Genomic DNA, 26,119 nt, shown 5'->3' with positions numbered 1-26,119 from the left:
TGGACAGACTTCTAGGCAAGGCAAACAGACAGAATGTGTGGGACGTGAAGCAGTGCTAGAAGCCAGTTATCCGACTACGCTCAAAACTGGCTACATAGAAAACTGGAGAAAAAGAAGAGAGGACTTTGTGGCAAAATTTCAGACAAGAGATCTATACATTAACTTAGGATAAGAAGAAAAGAGATACAGATCAGAAGAATGTACCCAACAGGAAACCGCCAGGATCTGCCAGCATACAACCCTCCAGCCTACAGCCCCAATCCTCCAAAGATGCAAGCGCAGCAGCCACCTATTGTGAATACGGGTCCTGGTTATCCAAACTATCAATACCCACAAAACAATACGGTGTTCGTTCAGGAGGCTGTGCCTGTGGTGACCACACAGCCAACCGTGGTGACAATGTCTCTGCCTAACTACGTGTCAAGCTATGTGGGCTACTCCATCTTCAACATGATTTGGTGCTGCTTCCCTTTGGGGCTTGCTGCTCTCATCTTCTCCTGCAAGGTAACCTTATTGGGCTTGGCCTGGCCACTCTCTGGGTCTTTAGAGAAGCTGTTTCTTTGAAGGATGAATCATCATGAAAGAATCTCCCCACCGGCCTCCCCCGCACCTTACGTATAGGTCACCTACTATTATAGGCAGATGGCATTGTGGTCTTCCATACAGGAGCCATGTTATTCCTATAATGTGAAAATGGCCAATTAAGATACTACTAACATAGATTCAGTGTTTTGGTCAATGACTAAAAGACAGCGCAGCACAGACAGGCTTCCTGGGGAATACAATCTACTCATTGTTTACCATTGACTTAATAATCGGTAACTCACATTTGCTTGCTTTCTATTTTCTGGTTCTTTTTCTTTCAGGCTGTCCAGCTTAAGTTAGTCCATCCCATAGAGCATAGACTGTTTACTGCATTCTTCCACTAGTGCTTGCTTTCTATAAACAAGCCTATACATTGTCTACTTTTCTTGTCACATTTGCTGTGCACTCAAAGACAGAGGTAAAACGTCAGGCTCTGTCTACCGAGGAAGCTTGGTGTTTACTTCTCTTTCTCTTACTTCAATGTGAGAGGATTTATTTGAAAATCTTGCTGGGTACAGGAAAAGAAAGTCTTTGTTCTAGCATGCAAAGAAATCGAAATGTCTGTAAATTAATGGACAAATATTTCAAAATAAATCAGAATTAGGAAAGCACAAATGAAGCATACACTAGGTGATGCCATTTCCACAAATTTTCATTTGTGCACTGTATAGTTTTATCATCAAGACTGTATGTGCAAATGTAATAGTCATTTCAATTGAAAATGTGTTGTTTGTAATGGCAGTGAGGTACCACACTACACAACTCCACTCAAAAACACGCTACTCCACTCTGTGACACTCAACTTAACTCCACGACATTCCATTCTATGACAATCCACTCGACAACACTCTATACCACTTCACTCTAGGCCATGACAATCCACTCTATGACACTCCACTCTACGACACCCCATGACACTTCACTGTATGATAGTCCATGCCACTATACTCACCTCTATGCCACTACACTTTATGACACTTTACTCCACTCTACGCTAAGCCACTCTATTGCATGACACTCTACGACACATTACTCTACGTTATACCACTCTATGACACCCCACTCTACGCCTCTCCATCCTATGCCACTCTACTCTATGCCACTCTGCTCTACTTTGCTCTACGACACTCCACTTTATAACACTCTACTCTATTTTATGCCACTCTAAGACACTCTATGCCACTTGACTTTAGGCCACTCTACTCCACTCTATGCCTCTCCACCCTAATCCACTCTGAACAAGTCACTCTACACAACTTTACTCCATTCTTTGCTGTTCCACTCTACTCTACTTTACAACATATTACCCCACTTTATTCCACTCCTTCACGCAACACCACTCGACTGTATGCGACTCTATGCCACACCAATTTACAACACTCTACTCCACTCCATTCCACTCAACTCGTCTCCACTCCACTCTTCTCTACGTCACTCCACAACATTCCACCCCCCTCTACGACACTCCACTCCAATCTATGACACTTCAGGCACTCTATTTTATGCCGCTAGCATTTAGGCATGCTGAACAGCAGCCACGCTGGTGTAAAACATGGCAAAACAAATTAGTAAAGGTAATAGCTCTTTCATAGACCAGACCGGTTAGCTTTGCTAATGCTTTTTCTATCGTGTGGTATTATCTCTGAATCTGATTTCAGTGGCTTGCAATGGTGTAATGCTACATGTTTTCTTCCGTTCCAATCTATCAATATATCATGTAACACCTTCAGCCCGTCGTGGCTTATTTTTCTTACTTAGTATGCTGGGGATTTTAAGCCCACAATCATATTGGTAAAAACAAACTTCCAGGTCTCAATATGCCCACTACTGTGCACTATAAGGGTGCCTATAACTAATGGAATCACCACTACAAGGGGTCCACTTAGGAGTCACGTAAAAGAGTACAGAGGTATTAAATTAGATACAACTGATTTGTAGACAAGATTGCACAGGTGCATTTGAAAATGGAATATCAGTTCAAGTGCACTGGACTGAATACAAATATTACTGATATGCATGAAAAAGATTTTCATCTGAGTATGATGCAGTGTTAAAGTTGAGGCTTTCTGACACAGAACCTGTCCTATAACTGTTGCCTGGAGTAGCGAGACATACGGTGCAGCAAAATCCTTTCATACAAGGGAACCATTTCATTGCAGCTTAACTGCTTTCATACCAGCTTGTCTGTTTCACAAAGAACAAGCATTGGCAAAGCCATTAGGGTTTATGTTTGTAAACTTAATGCAGAACTAAAGGGCATTACTACAAGCCCCTATTGCCACCACAATGTCCCTTTTCACGACGTTGCTGTGGCGATAAGGGCTACGCCTTATTTACAAGGCAGCGTTAAGCTGCTTAATGTGGGTTAACGCTGCCTTGTACATAAAGCCTCCTTTCACACTATACTTAGAGTGAAAGGGGACGGCAATGGGTGTTGCCGTCGGCGTTTCACTGCAACACCCATTGAATTTGATGCTGCCCCATATTTACAAGGGTGGCCTAAATATGGGGCAGCGACAAAATTAACAACAGGGAAAACTTGGTCTCAACAGGGCGCAACACGGAGAAATGTTTAATTTCTCCTAGTTTTTGCTGTTTCCGTTTGTGCTGCGTTGTGCAAAACACATGGAAACAGCAAAATGCCATTGATTGTTTATGTGGTGGTCGGTGTCCATTCCTGCACAGAAACAGTCTTTAAAAAATGACGTTTTGTAACTTTCATGTGTGCTGCATTAAGCAGCACACATAGAAGTTACAAAATGCCATTTAAAGAAGGACACCTTCCTGCACAGAATCAATCTTCCCCTGCACTATGGTGCATAGGTAAAGCCAACTCAAAGGCCATGCACAGCGTAGGGTTGGCTGCAGTGCCACTAAACTGGTGGTTACCCCAAGATATAGTTCCTTTCTGAGTATGCTTCTGCACTACGGTTTGCTACACAAACTAAGCTTAGTGGTCGATAAAATTATAAATTACATCTAGCAAGGTCAACCGCTGAGACTGCCCCCCACTGAGTTTCACAGGCCACTTCACATTTTTGCCATGACCTGGAAGCTCCAGACCGGGTCATTAATCAACTGTCATTGTATCAACTGATTTTCGTATTTCCTATTTTAGCTCTCATAGTAAAAATGTGCTCTCTCCTGTAGCAAAAACCTCTGAAGTGACTTACAGCAACTTATAGCATACAAGTAAAGCTTTACTTGTTGGAGTGCCTTTACTTTGCTTGATTTGGCGTAAATCTATTCAGGAGTCTGCAAAATATTTGTATTTGAATAATGTGTCAGCCAGGCATGGAATACTTAATGCAGAGCTATCTTGACTCTTGAAAGCATGTATTATTGACTTGGCTGCATTTTTAGAATCTTCTGACAAATTTACATAAAATTAGGAAAACGCTTGGCACTTTAAGATTACACTTTCTTTTTTTAAATCACGCAGATCCATCAAAAGGGCAATAACTACCTGCATTTAATGGATCCACATGAAATTAGGCAGATTTCTGATGGTATGTTACATTTCGTGCAGATCCATAAAGGTCTGGCTAAGCCAAATGAGGGCACAAATATAATTTCATGTGCCAAGAAATTGGTGAAGTCTAATCCATCTGCATGAAATCTTTCAAGGTCAAGTACTTAGAAGCTTAAAGTGAGATCAGGAATGTCAGGTTGATTTCCAGAGAATGTAGCTCATAGTTTGAGGTTTCTGCCATATATTAGATAACCCTGGGCCACATATACTTAGGTTTCATTTTGCGAGTTGCAAACAGTGATTTTTTGCAATTCGCTACTGGGAAATTGCAAACACATATGCACTAATGTGCCTGTGACACGTTTTGCGATTCCTGATCGGGTCGCAAAAGACCTACCTCATTAATATATTCATGAGGTAGGTCACAATTTGTGACCCAATAGGAATTGCTAAAAACACAGGGATGGGGTCCCGCTGGGGGCAGAAGGCGACCATGTTAGTTTTTTTTTCCCATTTTTTAAATATAGCCAGTGTTCTTCAAAGGAAAACGGGATACATTTCAAAAAGAAAAATGACATTTTTCACTTTCATTTTTTAAGGGTAGGCAGTTGTCCATGCAACCACTGCCTGCTCTTAAAAAATATTTTCGTATATTATCACACATGGGAAGGAGTCCTTGGGGACCCGTTCCCATTTGAGAATGGGTTACCACTAAATTGTATTTAGAGGTAAAAACTGAATGTTTTGCAACCACTTTTAAGTCGCAAAACATTCGTACATACCACTGTGAGTCGCTATTAGGCAGGGACACCCTTAACACGCCCCTTCCTAAAATCAAATCGCTAACCCATTTTGCAATTCAGTAATAGTTTACTGAATCGCAAAATAGGGTTTGGCACATAGTAAAACACATTCTTCTAGTTGCAGACAGCCAGATTCAGTGAATTGGTCAAATTTGCAACCTGAAAAAAGGTACGTACATGTGTCCCCTTGCCACATGTCCCATGCTGCACAAAAACAATCCTGCCAACAATGCAGACACCCTTGTACCATGGTGCAAGGGTGCCTGCATTGGTGCCAGGCACCAAATTGTGTGCGTGCACTGGCTGAAAGGACATGAATATACTGTATTTCGTAAATACCGTGCATTCTGCCCTTTCGATTTGGCATAGGGCAGCGAAGCAAAAAGGCTTGGGCGCTGCCTTACACCAAATCACTGTAAATGAGACCCCAGGACTCTGCATCATGAGGAGTTGCGCTGGCTCAGAGTAGATCTGAGAGCCTGCGTTTACAGTTAATGCTGTGTCAAGCGCATACCTTTATATTCATCAGCGTTAATGCATAAACTTCAGACAGTGTTAATACATAAACTTCAGACGCAGCGCTGCGGAAAATTTTGCAGCCTTGCGTAGTATCATTTAACGCAGGGATGTGGCGCACTTACAAGAATATGTTGCACCGCTGTGTCTTCCCTCGTGCTGGCGCTAACAATAGCTGCCTAGCCCCAACACAGACACCTTTCGCCATAGTGCAAGAGTGCCTGCATTGCAGGTAGAAGTAGCAAGTCGCCATTACTTAATGATTGCTTTTGTGTAGGAAGGAATACCTTCCTGCTAAAAACACAATCATTAATGGCATTTAGCTCTTTTCATGTGTGCTGAAGAATGCAGCACACATAGAAAAAGCAGAAAGGAGTAAAAATCAACATGTGTATTTTTTTTTAAAGCTATCATCCCCCCCCACGTTTCTCAAAGTAGGGGGAACTGATCTTTTAAGTTTTTTTAGAGTGCTTCTTATTTTTGTACTGTCTTAAGTAAATCTGAACTGTGTTGGGGCATTCCCAGACAGTCATATTAATAGAGACATCATTGACCACCATTTTAGTTTTCGGTCTAGTCTCTTAAGGTAATGGGCTATTTGATGAGGACTCTGATGTGCACACCAAGGCATACCAAAGGCATGCTTGTCTGCGCCCAGTCTCGCACCAACCACACACCGTGCCAGCCATGCTGCTGATTGCCATACTGAGGCACAAGCGTCATCTACTGGTAGCACAAATGTTAGAATATGCTACACGAAAGATCAATTACTACTTTAATGGAAACCACCACCGGGACAAGGGAAGACCCCCCTCGGTCATTGTTAGGGAATCATCTGATACAATGAGATGTGGTCTCATTAATGAGAGGTAATTTCCTAGAGATTAATTTGATGATAGAGACTAATAATTGAGATGCAATCTTTATATGGAAACATGGACCTCACAAGACTCGGCCATAGATTTTAGCATGGTGTGTTCACTGAGTTTCAAAATCCAGCACAAGCCCCAAGAAAATAAAAAAAGAGGATAAGTGGGAATAATTTTTAAAGAGAGATGGAATTGCAACTTCCTAGCTATAGATGAACTGGCAAGTCCCGAATTAATGGGCTTTACACTAAAATCAGGTTGCTGGATTTTTTCAGAAATTCTTTGCTCTGACCACCGGGTCCAACAATCCCTAATCTTTAATCACTTATAGAAATTATTTCGAATACGGCCCTTTCACACTCAAATGTTTTAATCCTGGGAGATTTCCCTATGTGGGCAGAGGGGAATTTATCACTCTCCTTTAAGGAACTGCAAGGTTCCTGTGAAATCTTGGGGCTATGACAATTCCAAGATGGACAAGCCTTGGACCTTATTTTCCCACTAGAAGAGTTAATTGTAATTGAAGACATTATACCCATGTGTTGGACCAACAACATTTTAGTAGCTTTCCACATCAAGAGAAAGGAAGTAAATACTTAGAATTTGGAATCAGCCAGTATGAGACAAGGTAGAGCCTTACACAAATTAAACAGGCCAATACTTAGTAAGATATTTGATTTTACTTTATCATTTGATTCTACATGGACAGTTGAGGACAACTATGAAGCCTAAGAGAAAATCATTTCAGGGGACGCTAGATACAAAAATACCCATTAAGAATATTAAAACTTGGCATAGAACAAACAACGATTAAAGATCGCATTAGGTAAATATATTCCAATTCCAATTCCAAAAATTCTTTATTTCGGTCATATAGACCATAAAAGATGCAGTAAAAAGAATACAGACAATAAAACATTAATAAAATACATTTGAATATAAACGACTGTCCCAGCAAGGAATAAGTTAAAATCGCATTTAGAAGGTTCTTTAAAAGGTTCAAGGAGCTTCAGACAATTTTTTCCTTCTGATCAACCATATAGCCATAAGAAATTTGGAAACAGCAAACACAATGTGGTCCAGGGTGCTAGTTTTCAAGATCCTATATGCTTGTGCATACTCTCTGAACCCCAGGTTCTTACAGAGTGGCGCTATCCAATATTTCCTAGGCCTTTGGTATGCAGGGCACACAAACAAGATATGGGGGTCATCTTCCACATAGTTGTTACAGCAGGGGCATATTTTGTCGCCCCCATTAGTCCACTTCGAGGTGTATGAATTAATAGGTAGTGTGCTATACCTCCATTGAACATACAATTTCCTTGCCAGGATAGGAAAGATAAAATCCATAAAAGGTTCAAAAGCATAAGAATTTTTGGATTCTAAAAATTGCAGGGTTAGGGTACCACTATTTTGAGCAGCCGTCAAGTGTGCGAGGGACCTGTCTTTATAAATTAGAGCCAGAGCCTTGCGCGAGATTGCACGGCAACCTCGTGCAGGGTCCTCCCACAGATGACGAAGATTAAGGGCAGACAGTTCGTTTTCCACAAAGGTGAGCCAGGGGATTTTGCCACTTGAATTTAAGCTCATGACATGGGTAAGGTCCTCCCTATAGTGATGAAGTTCGTCCGTAGACCAGAGCCTGTGCCAGAACTTCACTGGCTTTGACACAAGCTCCTCTGCAATAGGGGGGAGGCCCATGTCCATTCTCAGAGGCTGGAGTGGCGTGGCACTTGGAAGGGCTAAAAGGCGCCTCAAAAAACTGTTTTCCACTGTTGATAAGCCCTTCACCGTTTTATGTCCCCATAGCTCACTGCCATACATGGCCGCAGCCTTGGCCTGGGTCTTGTAGGTTTCAAGGGCCGGGCTTATGGGCTTGAAAGAAGAAGTATTGGCCACTTTCAGGATTGCACCCGAGAGTTGGGATAATTTGGCCTTGGAACGTACTATCTGCCGATCCCATGCCAAGTTTTCCTGCAGTGTGACCCCCAGATATATGAAGGTAGACACCCTCTCAATGCTCGCGGTCCCCAGGGTAGGATTGGGCCTAGTTTTAGTTGGTGGGTTAAAGATCATAAACTTGGTCTTTTCTGTATTCACCTCCAATCCATGCTCACTACAGAATAGACCAAACCCATCCAGGATCCTCTGAATCCCCATTGGAGATTTTGAGAGGAGGAGGGTGTCATCGGCAAACATGATTGCCGGAACCCTCCTACCTGCCAAATAGGGGGCGTCATTATCCTTGACATTTTCCAGGTGTGATATGACATTGTTAATGAATAGACAAAACAGGGTCGGTGCCAGGACACAACCCTGCCTCACACCTCGGCGCACAGGGAACCTGGATGAAAGTCTGCCATCCCTCCCACACCTGACTTGCGCATAGTTGTTCTCGTGCAGGCGGGCCAGGATGTTAAGTAGCTGGGAGGGAATTCCTAGCTTTTCCAATACCTCCCAGAGTTTCCTGCGCGGGACTAGGTCAAAGGCTGACCTCAGATCCACAAAGACCATGTACAGTCTCCCGCCCTCAATCCTCACCGTCTTCCAGTAGAGGAGAACTAGGCGGAAGATCTGGTCCATGGTCGATGTGTTTCTCCTGAAGCCAGCCTGAAGGGGACTCAAGATGTCATTTTCCTCCACCCAGTCTAATAGATGATTCAAGATAAGACGCGCAAAAAGCTTTTGGGGAACATCTATCAAGCTGATAGGCCTATAGTTTGCAGGGCTCAGAGGGGACCCTTTCTTGTAGATCGGAACTATTTCAGCCCCTAACCAAGAGGAGGGGATCGCCATACCTCCCAAAATGGCATTAAAAAGGACAAGAAAGTACGGGGCCCAAATATCCGGGTGATATCTAAACAAATCACCTGGTAGCTTGTCCAGCCCCGGTGCCTTCCCCAGAGCTAAGCCCTCCAGTGCCAGCTTCACCTCCCCCAGAGAAAATTCCAGGGCAATCTCTTGCAGGCAGGGGGACTCCAACACCATCCCTTCCGGCCAGAGAGTGGAATCTTGGTATAACAACCCAAAATGAGCCTCCCAAACAGAGGGGGCAATGTTGGGTTCTACTGCAGACAGCAGATCCCCTGTTCCATTGTTTACCAGAGCCCAAAATTTTCTAAAATCTTTGGATTTCAGGGCTCCGGTCAGGTCATGCCAGTGGTTCCAATCCCACTCAGCCCTTGCATTGGCCAGTGCTACCTTATACCCCCTCCTAAGGGCAGCTATCTTCACCTTATCACTACCCTCTTTGATTGCAGAAAGAAGCTCAGACTTAGTTTTCCTGCAAGTGGAAGTGTACCAAGTCGGAGCACGAGTCTTTTTCCTTCTAGTAGGCAGGGCCGGATTGAAGACATCTGCAAGGTCCTTTACTAAGGCCAGATGAATACCAGAGAGTCTCTCATTGTAATCTGAGGGTCTAGATTGGCTGATAAGGGCATCCACCTCCTGGAACCTAGGGAGTGCTATGCCATAGAGGTTTTTTAATGCTTCTTCTTTCTCAAGTAGTTTCCCCCATTTCACTCGGCGCCTGCTTGTAGTGAGTAATATATCTCCCTGGTCGGCTAGAAAACCGGTAGTTGGTGTCCCTAAGACAGGGGCTGGGTGCTGGATCATCAGGGAAAGGGCATTGTGGTCACTGTCTAACCTCGAGATCACTCTAAAATCTATAACTTTGGGCCACAGGGAAATATCTATAAAAATGTAGTCCAGCCTTGACTCATGGTTCTTTTTATTAAAAGTACAGACCGAAGGGGTGTCAGAAGGAGTGCGCCCATTGCACGCCCTCAAGGCGAAATTCAAGGTGAGAGAGGTAAGTTGTACTGCCAACGGGGACCAAGCTTTAGGGTGAGGTGATGAAGAGGGAGGGACTCCCCAATGGTCATCCTCGGCACTAAAAACACCCTCCATTAGGCCCTCCAGGGGTTCAAAGTGGCAGTTAAAATCTCCTCCCATCACTATTTTCAAGTTCCCCGTCAATTGCCCTAAAAAGGATGAGAGGTCAGCTAGGGTGGGGGATTCTTTACCCACAGCGACTGGTCGAGAGTATACATTAACAATAGCCCACGTACTTTTGTCGGGCCATCTGAGGAGCACACACTGAATGTCCGGTGAGAGTGTGTCCATACCAACTGCCTGACACCCAATATGGCTTGCTACCCAGATTGCCAAACCTCCCGAAGGTCTCCCTCTCCCATTCGATTTTGCTGAGATTTCAAAGATGTCGTATCCCCTCCTGGCCAGTGGTGCCCTGGCCCAAGTCTCTTGAAAAAGGAGTAAATCACACTTACTAACCAAAGTTTCCCACTCTGGGGTATCCACCTTGTTAGAGATGCCAGCTACATTCCAGGACAGGATAGTCATACCAGGACCTTGGGGTTTGGGACCAACCTCACTTGGTGCAGACGGGATGTCATATGCAGAGTCGCCCAAATCACCCAGGCCAGAGGTGATGGGCGACCGAGTGGGTAATTCAACAAGCTCCACCAACTGCATTGCAGGAACAATTAATGCATTTGGTGGATCCTCGTTAAAGACTTGAGTGCTTCCCAGTATGGGCCCTTCGGCTTTTACAGGGGTCAGGGACCTTTTTTTGTAAGTGGGAACAGATGTACCTTCCCCCCTAAGTATAGAGCCATAGGCAGAATTTATCTGACCTTGCGGAATGGCCCCCCTTATTGGTCAATCTACCAGTTCCAGACAGGAAAATCTGTTCTGATGGACAAAATTACCATGGGCAGGCAATGGATTGTACTTGGGTCTGTACCGTGAACCATCTACTGCAAAGCCCACTCTAGTCCAACTCTGTTCCCTCCCCACTCCTAAGTTGGAAGCATTTGGATAGAATTGCGAGAGAGACACTACATCTATGTTGGATTTGTCCGGCCTTACCAGCCAGTTGCAAATATAAGGGGCAACTAGTGGGCTTTTAAAACTGATTATGATACAGTCCCCTACCCTATTTTTGGGAGTGATTCCAATCCATGGGATCCTTCTAACCATCAACACATCACCTTTTATATTAGGAGGGAGGGGCCTATTAGTATTAAGCCAACTAATTACTTTATTACGAAGTGAGTCCTGTGGCTCTCTGAAATCACTAGTGAGCTCAGGGACTCCTACCATAATCGCTGTGTAGGGCACAGCCTCCGGGGGCAAATTAACCACCCTACGCCTACTGTTAGGACTCATGGGGCGATCAGTGAATTCATCGTTGGCTCGCCCCCCGCTCATTGGGAGTGGTGATGTTGGTTGTTTAGATCTTCTAGGTACCGGGACAGGGGGCCTAAGTATTTGTAAGGGGGGCAATGGGGGAGAATGGCTACCTATACCACTATCTTGAACCCCTGCCGGGACCTGTGTACTTGTTCCAGCAGAAGGCGCTCTGAGCCCAGCAGGATCCTGGGGAGCCGTCAGTGCACCTGGACCCAACCCCCTACTAGGACTATTCCTATTCTGTGCCTCTTCCATAGCCTTAAGTCTAGCAGCTATAGAATCCAATTTGACGGTCAGAGGCTCCAACAGGCTCCTAAGGATATCCCTAAAAGAGCCAATCAGAGCTTCGGCTGTATTTAGAGAATTTCCACCAAATACAAACGGGCCAGAAGACCCAGGTACCACTGTTGCTAATGGCGAATCTAAATGATCAAAACCGATTCCCGGGGAACTATCTACGGGAGAAGCTAGGACGCCAGAACTAGCAACTAGTGATGGGTTGATTTTATCCACTTTGGCCCTTTTTGCCCCTCTTAATTTCCTTATCCTTTTCCTTTTCGAAGGGTGGTAGACTCTCCTGCCTACGGGATCTGTTGGCGCTACAACCTGCCCTTCAACCTGTACTTTGGATGTTTCTGCACAAATAGTATGCGGAGTGGTCTCCACCACCCCCGAGGGGCACAGAGACTCGCTATCCCTCAAAAGGTTTGACGGGGTCCTCAGTTGTTGGAGGACGGTCTCTATTGTCTGGTCGATGCTATCCATGAGAGATAAGTGAGTGGCGTCAAATGGTGTTGGAGTGCTGATATCAATGGATGAAGAGTCCGAGGGGACCATTGAGACGGACACATTTTCAACATTTACCTCTGGGATAGTGTCTGATGCTATGCGACCTTTACTAGCCGCGGCACTAGACTTACAAAAGAATTTATCCAGCGTGCTGGAGCACTGTTGGGCAGCCTTACTTCTAGATACTCTAGTGGCCATAGCGGGCGGGATAGTTAAAAACCACTAACTGTCAATATAGAAAAAAGAGGGGTTTGGGACAAAGACAACGATAGAGAGGGGGCCCGGTCCGGTCTCTGCCGGCCTCTAACGGCCTAAAACGGCCCGCTCTTTGCCAGGTCTTAGCCCGGGCTGCGTCCCGCGCTGCGGGAGTAGGATGTTGTTTTAAGGCCTCAGGAGGGCGGGGGGCGGGGCAGCAGGGAGAGCGGACCGGAAGCTCGTCGACGGTCTAGCAGGGACTTCTGGGAAATGAAGTCCCCGCACGCTCGCAGCCCCGCTGCAGCCACACGCTTGATGCCGGTTTCCCTCCTCCGGACTCCTCCCAGCGTGGATTGTGGTCCGCTCCTCGATACGGCGAAGGGGCACCCGCGAAGCGGGTGCGCCGAGTGGAGGTTGGGCGCCAAGTAGGAATCAGGTAAGCTCCTCCGTTTAGATCCCCTGTGAAGACCAGCAAGATGTCCCGCTAAATTCACGAAAAACAGGTGTTTTTAAACCTCAGGAGGGCGGGGGGCGGGGCAGCAGGGAGAGCGGACCGGAAGCTCGTCGACGGTCTAGCAGGGACTTCTGGGAAATGAAGTCCCCGCACGCTCGCAGCCCCGCTGCAGCCACACGCTTGATGCCGGTTTCCCTCCTCCGGACTCCTCCCAGCGTGGATTGTGGTCCGCTCCTCGATACGGCGAAGGGGCACCCGCGAAGCGGGTGCGCCGAGTGGAGGTTGGGCGCCAAGTAGGAATCAGGTAAGCTCCTCCGTTTAGATCCCCTGTGAAGACCAGCAAGATGTCCCGCTAAATTCACGAAAAACAGGTGTTTTTAAACCTCAGGAGGGCGGGGGGCGGGGCAGCAGGGAGAGCGGACCGGAAGCTCGTCGACGGTCTAGCAGGGACTTCTGGGAAATGAAGTCCCCGCACGCTCGCAGCCCCGCTGCAGCCACACGCTTGATGCCGGTTTCCCTCCTCCGGACTCCTCCCAGCGTGGATTGTGGTCCGCTCCTCGATACGGCGAAGGGGCACCCGCGAAGCGGGTGCGCCGAGTGGAGGTTGGGCGCCAAGTAGGAATCAGGTAAGCTCCTCCGTTTAGATCCCCTGTGAAGACCAGCAAGATGTCTGAAAGAAGTCTGTGAAGCAAAAGCTAATCATTATGCAAACGCAATTCTAGATGCACCAAACAGCGCAAAGAAAGTATTTGACATTATGTGTGAATTATCAAATCAGGAGTGCATGAGGCAAGTAGTTAAACCTTTACAAGCAAACCTGAATTTTTTGAGAACAAGATTAAAATGATTCTAGAGGATATTGGAAATATTCACCAGATGACAGACCATGCCCCTACAGCTGGCCTATCAGATGTGATAAATGAAATATCAAGGCTTGCTCTATCAGGGATGAATGCCTCCAATATTTTTGATATCCCAAACAGCCATGTTAATAGGCTAAAATCTTTTGAACCAATATCTGAGGACTGTTTTAAAGCAATAGCAAAGTCTACTACCTCTGGTTCCCCCGTGGGCCTTCTATCACACAGAGTGAGGAAAGATATGGCTGATAAGTTAATCTCCCCACTACTACAGATATGTAACCAATCATTGGAACTAGGCTATGTCCCCCAGGTATAGAAAAGGGCTATAGTCACCCCCCCCGTACTGAAAAAGCCCTCTGCAGGTCCTCTGATTCTCAGTATTTACAGCCAATATCGTTACTACTTTTTCCTGTAAAAATCCTACAGCGAAATGTGAGCAAAAGACTGTCCATGCATCTGGAAGACCAAAAACTCCTAGAAGCAGAACAGTTTGGATTTAGACCAGGACATGGAACTTAATCAGCAATGCTAGTGGCACTGGATGAACTCCAGATGAGGGTCAGTTGCAAATATTACTCGACTTATCAGTTACTTTTGCCACGGACAATCACAAAACATTACTGGCAAGATTAGCTATGAATGGATTAGGTGATACAGCACTGAATTGGCTGTGTTCATATTTGTGTGAGTGCTGTGAAGCAGTTTTCCCTACTCCCGTATTGCTCTGATTTTAAAGTAGCCAAGCATGGAGCCCCACAAGGATCGAGATAACATTTTCAGTGCAGGCTCTAATAACTCTTATTAAATACCATAACATCAGGCTTGTTAATTATGCTGATGACACAACTGATTATGTCTATAGAAAGTTATAAGTCTGATGTTCTACACTCGTTCCACAACCGTGTGGGTGATATTGTCAACAGGCTTGACAAAAATTCCTTGAAAATTCAATGGGGACAAAACTGAGTATCTGTGTTGTTCAACTAATGGAGCTCCTATGAAACTTTCTTCAAATTTCTGGCCACTGACAAAAGGTGACGAACTAAGAGACTCGGAGACAGTTCACAATCTGGGGGTCATCTTTGGCAATAAGTTATCCATAGAGAGCCATGTTAACAAAGTTACTGCTATCAATTTTGGACTTCTTCGAAGTCTAAGGAAAATCCTGTCGCTGCTGCACTCCCAAGCTAAAACTTTGATTGTGCGACTATTGCAACGCTTTATTGTCAGGAATACCATACTGTACCAAGTTCAAGCAGCAGCTGCAAAATTGGAAATAAACAAGCCAAGAATATCCTCTTCATCTAGTGCTTTGAAGGAACTCCATTAGCTTCCGATAAAACAAAGGATAGCCTTTGAATCTCTTTGCATAGTTTTTAAAGCGCTCCAGGGCAAGGGCCCTTTGCACTTGCAAAGAAGATTGAAAAGATATGACCCATGGAGGAATTTCCATTCAACAACTGCAAATCTTATCTGCGTTGCAAAATTTCAGAAAACAAGACCCGGCGGTCGAGCTTTCATGGTCAGAGTGGCTCAGCTTTGGAATAAGCTACGAGTCACTTCAAGATCTGCAGTTTAACTACTGTACATTACCCTCAGGTCCCTTATGTCCTCGTTCCATTCATTACTATATGGAGATAACCATCTCCTGACAGAAAAAAGACTAAAAGAATGCTGGGACACTAACCCCGCCCCTTCCACTGGGAGTACATAAGGAGGACTTACCCAGCATTCCCCCTGTTCTTTTTTTCTGTCTGTCGACAGAATCTGGATATGGATGCTGGTGCTGCTCCTGCTGGACTTGAGTGGCTTCTTCTCCTGTTATACCCCATCCGGCTGCCAGGCTGTGTGGTTGGGGTATCTGGTTCCTTGCCTCCCGACCTGCTGGGCTTGCTGGGAGGCTTGGTTTTCGGCCGGCTCCTTGTCTTCCCTGCATGGAGAGTCCTGACGACCCTTTGCGGCTGGTGTGCCGGCCTCCCGGGTCCTTCCGGGTTGCTGGCTCGTCTTCCTGTGGCTTGGCCGGGTGGATTTCAAGCTTTTTTTCCCTGCCTTCCTGTCCCCCCCCCTCAGCCTTGTGGGGGTACCGTTTGCTGCTTTGGGCTGACGGCGGCTTTGTGTGGAAGGTGGAAGGGGGGGGCTTTGTTGCTGTATGGAGCCCCCCGGGTGAGTCCCGCATAGCGGTTTGTTTGTGTCTGCTTTTCTCCATTTCGGGCCCGACGGGGCATGGAGTTTTAGACCCTGATATTGGTATGATGTGGTTCCATTCAGGGTCACGTAGGTTGTATTTCACCTGTCTGAAGTCACTCTGTACTGCTCGTACTGGGCGTGTGTCACAGAAAATCTGTTTAATTGTGAAATGGCTATTTCCTACTGCCTCCCTACAGTGCGCTCCGCCTTCGGGAGAGGTGACTGTTTCATGGTGGTTTTCAGTGTCTCTAATTGGCAGGCGCTGCTCTGTGTGGCCTCTTTTCTCAGCGCGTTCTTAGTTTTCTGCCGCTTTGCTTTCTCCGGCTTCTGGTTGGCTAGGTGATCGTATGTCTGGCGTTCCTGCCATGTTGCATTTCCGTGTGCCTGGTGCTGTTCCTCTCGGTTGTCTGGTGGAGTGGCAGGGTGATGTCTGCTGCCCTGAGTTCGGCACTTTCTTCGCTGCTCGGTTGCTCTGCTTCCGACTGTGCATGCCTGTGTTTGCGTGCTTTTCAAACTCATGTGCACTGACACTTGTTGTTTGTGCTTGTGCTGCGCACTTGGGGGCGAGTCCGTGTAACTCTGCACTGGCGGTGTTCTTATTCAGTGCTCGGTTGGTTGTCCTGGGACTTTCTGGTTCTGGGGCTCTTTGGAGTCCTTTTCTTTGGGGATTCTCGGCCCTGGCCTGTACTTGGAGTTCGTGGCACCGGTGCCTCTTGGTGGTTTCGGTGGGTCTCTGCCCATTGCTTTTCCTTATGTGTGGGCCTGTGGCTGCAGTGCCTGGTTGTTCGCTCTGTCGTCCTTCTGCTGTTATGGCTCTCTTGGTTCCATTCCATGTTGCCTTTGCCTACGCTTCTGCGTGGTTCTTCCTGGCGCGCTTGTTTGTGCTGCGTTTTGCCCTAGTTGTCTGCGGGACCTTGCTTTGGGCTGGGTGCTGGAGCTCCTTGGCTGTGTCCTGGGCCTCGATGTTGTGGTCCTGGCTTCCGGGGTTTTGCCTGTGGCCTTTCCTCCCTGTGGATGGCTTCTCTCCTGAGTGGGGTGGCCCGCTTCGTTTTCGGGATGAGGTTGGTTCCTCTTTTTCTGCTTCCCCGGGCTGCTGGTTCTTGGTGGGCGCTGTGGTGCTGGTCTGGCCTACTTTCGGGGTCTGCTCCCTTGCCGGTGTGCTTGGGGTGCCCTGTTCGGTCGTCTTTGGTCCCCGCTGCTGCGTGGTGTTCTGGGCGCCACGTCTGCTCTGGTGCCTCGGTGGCTTCTGGCTCCCCTGAGGTGTCTTGGGTGTCTTGTTTTTGGCCTCTTGGCTGGTGGCTGTGCCTCCTCCTTCGGTCTTTCCTCCCTGCTTCCTATGGTTTTGTCTGGTATCTGTGGTGCTTCTTGGTAGGCTATGTTTTGGTGCACTGGATGGTTCCCGGGTTCTGTTGCCCTCCGCTGGGTCTTTTCTGGCCTGCGGTGTTATTCTCCGGTTTAGTTCACTGTGGAAGGGGGTGCTTGTCCCTGCCTTTTCTGGTGGTTCTTTTTGCCGGGGTAGTGCTTCGGTATTTCCCTCTTCTCATGTTGTTCCGGGGTCCGTGTTTTCGGTCCTCCTGGTCGGCTGGCTTGCGGCTGCTTCTGCTTGGCCATCTTCGGTGTCTCCTTGTAGTTGCCTGTTGCCTTCGGCCTTCCTCCCTGCTGACTGCAGTTGTGGCCTCTTGGCTCTGTCGGTGTCTATTTGGGGTCTGTCGGCTGCTCCTGTTTCCCTGCTTGCCTACTCTTGGGTTTCCGTTAGGGTGACGCCGTGGCTGTTTGCTCTCTGGCCTGTGCTCTGCTGGGGCCTTCCCTTCTTTGGCCTTCCCCCTATTGTGGGTTGGGCCTTCGGGTCCTTCTGGTCGTGCGGGTTGCTTGGCTTCGGCTTGGCTTCCTGATTACTGTGTCCTCAGTTGCCGTTTTATACCCTGGGGGTTCGTCCCCTGCTCCTGCCCTTCCTTGGGTCATGCTGGGCTGTGGGGTTTGGTTTGCTTGTGCTTTCCGCCCTTGCTTCTGTTGCTTCTGTGGTCGGGATGTTTTTGTGTTTCCTCTCCCCTGGTGGGTTTGGGTTTCCCTGCTGTGATGTTTGGGTCTGTCCCGCTCCTTCGGGTCCTCTTGGGGTTGTTGGCCCTGGTCTTTGCTGGCCTATGTGTTTTGCCTCTGCCTTCTGCTTGGGCTGTTTGGGAATGTCTGGGCCTGGCCTGTATTTGGTTGGGCTTGTCTGTGGCAGGTGTTGGCTCCCTTGGGGTTCCTTTGCTCTGGTCTTGGGTTCTCTGGGTTGTTTGCCCGTTCCATTTCTCTCCTTCTCTGGTAATCAGGGTGTGCCTTCTTTGGGCTGTGGCTTCCTGCTCCGGTTTCCACAGGTTTGAAGTTGGGGTGTTCTGCTGGGGCTGTGTTCTTCGGTTCATGTGCTTCCTCCTGTTCCCTTTTCTTTTATGTTTTCCAAGGTCTCATTGTCCTGGTTGGTTGCCCTTGTCAGTTCTTGCTGGTCGGGCTCCCTGGCAGTGCTGGTTCTCTTGGGGCCTTGTTTCCTGGTCGGTTTTGGCCTGATGGTTTTCTGGGCCCTGCTGGGTCTGCTTCCTTCTGGCTCTCGGGGCCTGGTGGGTTGGCTTCCGGGTGTTTGTTCATCTTTCCCCGGTGCCTTGGCTTTCCCTCTTTTCCTGTCCGTGGGCTCTGTCTCGCCTTCTTGGCTTGGTGCTGCTGGGATGTAGGCTGCTGCTGGCCCTTTTTTCATGGGGCCTGATGCTCTTCTGGGAGGTTCCGGGGCTTGTTCTCTGGTCTCTCTGGGGGAGTGTCTTTGCTTCCCTTCTCTTCTGGTTTGCCCTTGGTGGGCTTCTCCACCTTTTTTTCCATGGGGCATTTTGGTCGTCTTTTGTTGGGGCTTCGCGTTTCTAGGGCCACCTTGTCTGCTGGGTGTTTCATTTCTTTCAGGGGCCTGCATTCGGCTGTCGTGGGTTCTCTGTGCCTGGGTTTGGCTCCTGTTGCCCGGTCTGGCTTGCTGGCCTGGTGGACCTTGGCTTTTCGCTTTGGGTGGCCTCCTCGCTGTTTTGTTCTTGCCATGGTTGGCTTGTGTGTCCTTGCTCTCCCCTTCTCTGATTGGTTGTGGGGTGTTCCTGCTGTGGGCTTGTCCTTGGTGGTTGTCGGACTGGTAATCTGATTGTTCTCCCGTTGTTTTGTTGGGTGCTTTCAGGTTTGGTGGGCTCCCTCTTGTCTGGGTGCTCTGCCTTGGGTTTTCGCCGGTTCTGCCTTTTGCTTCAGTCGGTAGCTGCCTTGGTGTGGTTTCCTGGGTTGGCTTCTGTTTTGTCTGGTATGGCCGGCTTTTCTGCTTTAGTATTACTCCATATAGTAATGAATGGGATGAGGACATAAGTGACCTGGGGGTAATCTTCATTACCTTGTCCTCGTCCCATTCATACGTCCCTCCCTCCCTCCCTCCCTCCCAGATGGCCGGCCTTCCTGTTGTGGGCTTGGTTGTTCAGGGGGAATGCTGGGTAAGTCCTCCTTATGTACTCCCAGTGGAAGGGGCGGGGTTAGTGTCCCAGCATTCTTTTAGTCTTTTTTCTGTCGGGAGATGGTTATCTCCATATAGTAATGAATGGGACGAGGACAACGAGACCCGGAGTAATGAAGATTACCGGTAAGTAATAGAGCATTAGGAAAGCCGTAAAAACCTAGCTCTTATGTGTGTAATTAGCATTTACTGATCTGGCTCTTCTCAATAGCAGTACATCCTTTGTCTGAATGAAGCTTCAGCACCAGGTGATCTGTATCAGGGTTATGAGCTCTATAAAAAGTTTAAACACAATAATAAATAAAACTAAGAATCTCTGCATGTTTCTACACATTTTGAGCTAAAGCGTTCTTTCAATCTGGTTTGCATTAATCCGAATGTAGTATTATCTTTGCTTCTTGAAGTATATAATTTTGGATTACAGATTATACTTTTATTCTTAATGTCTGCAAACTTACTATCTCTTTTGCGTTGAAGAGCAGGACTACAAGAATGTACACAGTTCGTGTGTAGAGTGATTGTGTGACAATGGTGTAGGAAATGACCATCTTTTGAGTGGTGTAGCTGCAGATTTTTGCCCTACCTGTTTTTGCCGGCGGTGGAACTCTGTGCACTTTACCCCTGCTAACCAGTAGTGAAATGCCAGTGATTCTCCTTTTAACATGGTTAAATTGGCAAATTCCTAAATGGCATATTTAACGTGCCTATAAAATTATGTGGTCCAGGGTGTACCCTGGGCCTGGATGTCTAATTCCACTTGTGGACTGCAGTACCTATACTGCCATCCAATACCATGTCAGTGCAAACAGGGCTTTAGGCCTACCATCGTGGCCTGACTTAAGCAGTGTAAAAACAGCAATGCAACAGGGCACAACAAGTCCTTTTGACACATCTAAACCTTCCTTTCAAATTGGGATGTATGACGTTACAACACATACTTTTACAACGCATGCACTTACAACGCAATTTTTACAACGCAACATCCTCTACAACGCATTCCATTACATCGCATGACACTACAACGCATTTTTAAAAACTACCTTTACAACGCATTCCATTACATTGCATACTACCTTTACAACGCATACCATTACAACGCATAATATTACATTGCATTTAAGGTAAGTATTGGATGGTATAGGGGTAAAAATTACTATTCTAACTCCAGGGGGTGCAACAGTAGGGTAAGTGTTGGATAGTATAGGGGTAAAAATTACTACTCTAACTCCAGGGGGTGCAACAGTAGGGTAAGTGTTGGATAGTATAGGGGTAAAAATTACTATTCTAACTCCAGGGGGTGCAACAGTAGGGTAAGTGTTGGATAGTATAGGGGTAAAAATTACTATTCTAACTCCAGGGGGTGCAACAGTAGGGTAAGTGTTGGATAGTATAGGGGTAAAAATTACTATTCTTAATCCAAGGGGTGCAACAGTAGGGTAAGTGTTGGATAGTATAGGGGTAAAAATTACTATTCTAACTCCAGGGGGTGCAACAGTAGGGTAAGTGTTGGATAGTATAGGGGTAAAAATTACTATTCTAACTCCAGGGGGTGCAACAGTAGGGTAAGTGTTGGATAGTATAGGGGTAAAACTTACTATTCTAACTCCATGGGGTGCAACAGTAGGGTAAGTGTTGGATAGTATAGGGGTAAAAATTACTATTCTAACTCCAGGGGGTGCAACAGTAGGGTAAGTGTTGGATAGTGTAGTGTAATATTATGCGTTGTAATGGTATGCGTTGTAAAGGTAGTATGCGATGTAATGGAATGCGTTGTAAAGGTAGTTTTTAAAAATGCGTTGTAGTGTCATGCAATGTAATGGAATGCGTTGTAGTGGATGTTGCGTTGTAAAAATTGCGTTGTAAGTGTAGTGCGTTGTAAAAGTTGCGTTGTAAAGGTTGTTCCCCTTCAAATTGTCATGTCTGGATGCCCACATGGTAGGTTGCATGGTATTTAAACGTAAAACATGTAAAAATGTATTTTAATTTGAATTTAGGTTGTGTCGTGCTTGCTTTTCTGCTTGGTTTGCCATTTTAGGTTGTTTGGTTCCTGAGAGAATCTATCATGGATTTTATTGGAAGCATCTTATCTAATTAGCCTTAAAGCCCTCCTTTAATGTGGATATGATGTACTTTGGAGTACCCTCATACAACATAACCGTAGGATAAGGGATCCTTAACGTCAGAGACGCCTGATGCTCTTACAAGTCAATCCATGTGTTTGGGATAAATAGCAGTCCCTTGCTGTGTATAGGTCTCCAATGAATCTGGCCAAATCCACACAGTTGTAAATGATTGTAAATGCGTGCTACAATCTCTTCCAGTCTAATATTAAAATCCTAAAATAGAAAGTCTGAAATTGACATCAAAGTGCATCTTTGAGAATACATTTCGCTTCTGTAAGTGAACACAGTCTCCTTCCATAGATGATCTTGACACACATGATAAAAGAAGCTAAAGGCTGGCCAGGGCTCTTAGTTGAGCATTGAATGCCATAACCTTGATGTAAATCGAACTATTTGATAACTGGTGCGCACTATGCATTATTTAACCTAAGAAATGAATGTGAGTTCAAGTAAATGGTCAATTGGCTGTGTCTGGCACCTTGGCGTGAGTCTCCCTTCCACTTTTCTGTCGTTGTGCCTCATGTTTTTGCTGGTGTTAGCTGCTCAGAGCACTGTGCCACTGCCAACCAGTGCCACAGTGCAAGTGCTCCCTATATACAATGTATATGTTGGTTGGATTCCATGATTGGCTTATTTGGTTTACTGTCAGACCCCAGTAAAGTGCACCAGGAGTGCCCAGGGCTTGTAAATACAAATGCTGCTGGTGGGCTTGCAGCACTGGTTGGGCCACCCACAGAAGCGGCCTGATAAAATGTGTCTAAGGTCTGCCATTGCAGAACATGCATGCAGTCTGGTACTGTCATGCTGACTGGGCAAGTGCACCCACTTGCCAGTCCCTAAACCTTCCCTTAACTTCATGTTAGTCACCCCTATGGTAGGCCCAAGGGCAGGGTGCATTGTAAGCATAAGGTAGGACAAGCCCTGATGTGTGTGGCATGTCCTAATAGTGAATGACAGCCATTTTCGTTTTTCACTATTGTAAGGCTACCGGGTCTCATAGGCCAGGATGGGCTGTTAGAATTGTTACATTCTATGATCCTAACAGACCCAGGGAACATGGTAGAAATTCGAGTTTAGTATGCCTGGACTCAGAATAATAAAATATATCTTTTAGCAAAGTTTATTTTAATATTCTGTGTTTGCAAATGCCACTTTTAGAAAGTTGGCATTCGCTTGCCTAACCATTTCCGCCCGCCTCTGCGCTGATGTGTATCTGCTGTCTGGTTTGTGTGAGTGACAGGGCTGGGGAATCCAGCAGACAGTCTGGGTAGCCAGGTGGTGAATAGGAAGATTACACCAGGATGGGTGGGAGGAGTACACCTGGACTCTGAATAGGGCTGTGCTCTGCTACCACAATGCTGGCTCCACCTCCTGTGGAGCGTCTGATGTCTCTGCCCTGCACACTGAAAGCAGAAGCCTGCATCATGTCAACAAAGTGCTCAGAAACCGGACCGAACTAGGCAAAGGGCCCCTGGCCTGCAAGAACAAAAGAATCGCCCTCTAAGTATTGGGACCCTGCTCCCAAGAAATTAGATCCTGCTTGACAAGACAAATCTCTGCCTGAGGAGAAGGAACTGGGAAAGCTGTAAGGAGGAGTACTGTCCCTGACATGGGGGACTGGCCTGCAGTGTTTGCCTTGCTGCTGAAGGAGAGGAGAAAGACTGCAAAGAATCTTTATTTCAACTTGTGCTTTAAGATCTCCAAGGCCTTGTGACTGAGCTTGCCCCCTGAACGAAGTCCCAGGACCAGTGGACTTCACCGCCTTGAGAAACGCTGCTGAGAACCGCCGTTCCCACCGTAGCGCCAAAGCCAAGAGAAGTGTGCGTCTCGTCGATCGACACGTACACTGGAAAGTCTGTGCCCAGCTGTCCGGCCCGAACAACGTGACGTTGTGGCCCCCTACGAGCCGTAGCTCGCACCGTAAAGGAAGGACTTCGTGCCGCACTTTGGTTTCCCCTCTTCGAACCGTACTGCTCAAGCGTGCCCCCCTACCCCTGTTGTGGGCAGGCTGTGGCGCGTAGAGTGGCTGGGTAAGTCGCTCACAATGGAAGCGTACTGCCTGCTTCACCGCACTTACGGAAAAAGCTCCACTCTCAAGGTACGGCTCGTACACCGCAACGAACAGCAAGAGCACCGTACCTACGCACCATCCCCTCGAGCAACACGACTAAGGCCCCCAACGAGCCGTAGCTCGCACCGTAACAGGAGGACATCGCAACGTACAATGCACTTGTTGTCACCGCATCGTCCATGACGAACTCCCCAAGACAAGGTACTGTGTTGTTTCGCACCGCAGGGTGTACGCTTCGCACCGGAGCGTCTGCAGAGTTGTGAGACCCGTTCGTAAGCATCTCTCTTCCCCGTACGAACCGTACGAAGAGGAACGAACCGCACAGAACTGTGACATTACGCTTGAATCAAGAACTGCTTATTGTTAATGGTACTGTGGGCATTTCTTTATCGTTATTGGTCTTGTGCTAAGCCTGATATAAAAAATACTATTTTTTTTGATAATCCCAGTGTGGAGTCCATTTGTGGTGGGTCGCCTGAGTTACTGTATGTGGTCACAAATGCTTAACCTGTTTGCTCTGAGATAGGCCTTGTCTGCTCGCACCAAGCTACCTAGAGGGTGAGCGGGGGTTATTGTTAGAGTGTAACCCCTTGCCCTGACTGGAAGAGAGGGTCCCTGCTTGCCCCAAGTACCTACTTGTGCTAACCAGAGATCCCCGATTCTAACAGTCTCAATATATGGAAATACCCAAGTTTGGGCAATTTCGAGGAATGTTAAGGAAAACTTGGTTGCAACACAGGAGATAAAGGTTTATGGAAATGAAGACCTAATATTAAACGTCTTTATTTGCTGCAGCCTCACATTTCAACTGCTTAATATATTTCTCTGCCAAATATTAGGGCCAGGAAAAAGCTAGAACACGTCACACGTGTACTATTAGCATTCAATGTTGTTCACATTTTTACAATGCCTTGCACAGGAAAGACAGCAACTGGGGAACCAAGTATACCAATACTGCATATTTTTTTTAATAGAAAATACACAGTATAGGATGTCATGGGATGAGGACTTGCATTCTTGGTACAAACACTAACTACCTATAGCAATAAAAACAAGACCTCTTTGCTTCAACCTAGCAGCAGAACCTCTTTGTGTTAATTTTGAGGTACTATGGCAGAAGAGACATTTCAAGGGGTTCTACCCCGAAATCCAAAAACAAATAAAATGCACCAGCCACAGAGCAAACATCGAAAAGCTCAAAAATAAACCATACAATTAATAAAATCACCACATCCCACAACACAGGAATAAATGGAGTGTGCAGCTTAGGACAGAGATTGTTACAGAAGAATCTCAAGTAAATGGTCACATGGACTACCAGTGGAGGGATGAGCAAGCACATGACGTGGCACATTTTCTAGATTTTAAAAAACTTTTTACAGATAAAAAAGGCGGCAACAATTAATAATCATAATAATTTAGCATTGTAACCTGCAGCCAAGGGCTATAACAGTTGTTAAAGGCCCTATTGGCACCTTATAGGCCCAAGACACAGGTGAGGGGCTAAAACAAGGGAGAGGACCTTCAAGAACAGTAATGGCCAGAGGCCGAAGGGTTATAATGCTATTATAATATTATGCTCACTAAGGATGGGCTGTTCTAAAATAAATAGAGAGAATCGGAAAAACAATCGTCGGAATGTTGGAGCAGAAGTTGTATACCAGCCATTATTAGCCCGGAGTCACTTGCGTGTCTTCTATTTAGCGCTGAATATCGCAATGTCCTCACAATATCACCTTCATTATTAATATTATTGTTATTTTTATCATTGTATATAGCTAGAATGATAATAGTAACAATAATACGAATAATATTGTTATTATTATTGTTATTGTCATTATTATTATTACCATTATTATTATAATTTATTGTTATTATGGTCATTATTATTATTATTATTGTTATATTTATTCTTGTTATTGTTATTGCTATTATTATTATTGTTGGTGTTGTTATTGCTATTGTTAATGTTGTTGTTATTACTATTATTATTGTGTTCATATTTACATTATCACCTGTGGCTTGTCTTTCTATTGCTCTTCATGCCACACGTTTGCAGTTTCTAATGGCGGTGGTGAACAGGCTCTTCTCTCCCCCTACAGACCCACAACTGCAACCAACTTGGGGATGCGGCTGGTGCCCGGGAGAACTCGAGGACCGCCTTCATCCTGAACAACATCGCGCTCGGCGTTGGGATTGTGATTACCCTGACTTGGATCATCGTTCTTGTGGTTTACTACACGGTGATAATCAAATCTACCTACAGCAGCAGCAGCAGCAGCAGCAGCAGCTACTCCACCAGTGGTTATTATGACTACTACTACTACTATAAATCAGGCTAGGAGCTGGCGTCACGGCAGAAGGTTCAAATCGCACATTCCATCTCAAGGAAGACTGGAAGACACGGCTCTGCGTGATGAGAATGCTCAGTTTTTATTTGCAATGCCCGATTAAAAGAAAGGGAGAACCCATC

General features: G+C 46.4%; 1 long non-coding RNA gene across 1 annotated transcript; it reads left to right on the top strand.

Moving 5' to 3' along the window:
• The first annotated feature begins 20 nt into the window (after positions 1–20).
• LOC146809079 (uncharacterized) lies at positions 21–26,117 on the top strand. The gene is made up of 2 exons (XR_014965523.1): positions 21–504; positions 25,749–26,117. It is a non-coding gene; the product is annotated as an uncharacterized LOC146809079 (long non-coding RNA).
• Positions 26,118–26,119: the final 2 nt, after the last annotated feature.

Source organism: Triturus cristatus, chromosome 7 (genome assembly GCF_964204655.1).
Source record: "Triturus cristatus chromosome 7, aTriCri1.1, whole genome shotgun sequence".
Lineage (NCBI taxonomy): Eukaryota > Metazoa > Chordata > Amphibia > Caudata > Salamandridae > Triturus > Triturus cristatus.
This window is presented reverse-complemented; position numbering and strand designations above follow the sequence as displayed.